Here is a 2,055-nt window from a genome sequence, read left to right on the forward strand (position 1 = left end):
GGGGCCGGAAACTATTAGCAAAAGAACAGAAGGGACAGAATTCTTGTTAGGCCAGGTCACCTTTTGAGGGGAAGGGAATGTCAGGGGTCTTCTCAGGCAGATGACCTCACCAGTATTGATTAGGAAACCCCAGGCTGATGTGTTTAAAATTCCACTCCTGGGAGGCCGCAACTGCAGTTGGGTTAGTTTGGATTTGTTGGGTTAGTTTGGATTTGGTGACACAGCTTAGCAAAAGTGATTCCATTTTGGCTTGTTGTTTCTTTTTTAAACACTAATTTCCAGCCATCACAGTCCCCGATTCACCTTAGTTCAGCAGACCGTTATCCGCTAAGTTAGCTAAATGCATAAAATGCTAATAGCCAAATAAGCTCATTTTTGGAAAGCGGTGTCATAATTCATCATGATTTGTCGACTTGCAAATGTTTTCCTTGGACTACCCTGTGCTCTCAATTCCGTACTTCCTGTGCAAACAGCACAATAGTTGGAACCGACTGCAGGCAGACCGCTTCGGCTTTAACTTTTGTCATGTTACCCAGAATCGGGGACTGGACTTGTTTACTTGGTTTTCATTGGGGAACAGTCTTTGTCTTCCAAGGAATACACGAGAAGAGTTCCTGTATTAGAACATGGAGCTCTGAGCAGTGGCTGGTCTGCTGGAGTAATTAGACCAGCTGACTGAGCTCCAAGAGGAAATGCCCTTTGGTTGGCAGACTGCAGGGAGAGGAAGTACCCTGTATCGTGGGACTGTAAGGAAACAGTTGTTTCAGTGGGGGACAGTCAGCCCCCCTTCAGAGAGCCTTGGTCCTGCAGTCACAGAAGTGGCTCCGGGAATGGCCACTTGCCCGGGTGGTGACCATGAGAGAGGAGCCCGCCGGGAGGCTGTGCGTGCGGAGTCAGCACGGCAGACCTGCTCCCCCCATGAGTGAAAGAAACCTCGTGCCTCTTTGCGATTTCATTCTCAAAAGTAGCTCAAAACTGGAAGCACCCAGAGATAAAAAGGGGAAATAAGTTAAACAAANTGTTTTGTCGACACGTAGACTGAGGGGTGATGTCTTTGACATATTAAAGTACCTACAGTGCTTTGGAGGGATGTGAAGAAAAGCAGCCCCCGGGAATTAATGGGGCGTAGAATCTGGAGAGGTAGACGGCAGGGGGTGCTATGGAGCGGCGGGGAGGAGCGTTTTCTGTGGGACCCATCAGCATGTGACCCTGTAAAGGCTGTTTCCAGCAGATGACACGTGACAAAAGGCAGGAAGCATGAAAGTGCTTGAGAGGATGTGGGGACCTCAAGAGTTGGGGACAAATTGGGGAAACACATAGCTAGAGAAAGGGAAGAACAATGTAGGATTAAACAGGTTGGTGTCGGGTAAAGGGGTTTTGTCCGAGTTCGGGTTGCTGTGGCTTTGTTACAGGCCGGTTTCTGAGGAAGGTCCCCCCATGGTAGTGGGCAGATGGTGGTCTTACCGCCTGGAGAGAGATGGGCTAGGAAATGATTGATGGCCTTGAAGTGGGAGGGGCCTGGCCCGTAGACTTGGAAGGAGGAGGGACTCGTAGAAGCAGGGTCAGTACAGGGCACACCATTTTTTGGGTGGAAGGTAGATTTTAGATTTTGGAGGCTAATTGAGGGCACTAACAGTTCTGCGTTCTCCAAACGTTCTGTCTTCCTAAAGTGGAACAAAAACTGATGAGGTGTGCTTTCTTTGCAGGCGAGCTTACTGGAGGATTTGTGTGTGCTGGAGGAAAACCTGCTGCCTTCATTTCTGCCTGATTCTCTGTGCCTGAAATGTCATTGTTTTGTTTTCGGACCTTCCAGGTTTGATTGGTCTAATCCTTAACCATGTCATTTTTGAATGCAGACCCATTTAAGACCCTGTTTGGAATGAGTATAAATAAAAGGAGTCAGACGCCAAGGACACTTCTTGCACACTTCATGGTTTCTGTGCCGTTTGAATGGAAGATGGTCTGCCAGAGCCACCCGCCATTCTCTGTAGGAAGCTGAGCGCTTGGGGCATTCCTCATCCTTGAGGAGCGTGAACTGTCAAGGAGTGGGGACAC

General features: G+C 48.8%; 1 long non-coding RNA gene across 1 annotated transcript in view; it reads left to right on the top strand.

Annotated features, from left to right (window-relative positions):
* Positions 1 to 1,910, top strand: part of LOC109383616 (uncharacterized) — a 13,420-nt gene extending 11,510 nt beyond the window's left edge. Inside the window, exon 3 of the long non-coding RNA XR_002124231.1 lies at positions 1,707 to 1,910. This is a non-coding gene — a long non-coding RNA (uncharacterized LOC109383616). The remainder of the gene's footprint in view (positions 1 to 1,706) is intronic.
* Positions 1,911 to 2,055: the final 145 nt, after the last annotated feature.

The sequence above is a fragment of the Hipposideros armiger genome, unplaced genomic scaffold (assembly GCF_001890085.2).
Source record: "Hipposideros armiger isolate ML-2016 unplaced genomic scaffold, ASM189008v1 scaffold_87, whole genome shotgun sequence".
Classification (NCBI taxonomy): domain Eukaryota; kingdom Metazoa; phylum Chordata; class Mammalia; order Chiroptera; family Hipposideridae; genus Hipposideros; species Hipposideros armiger.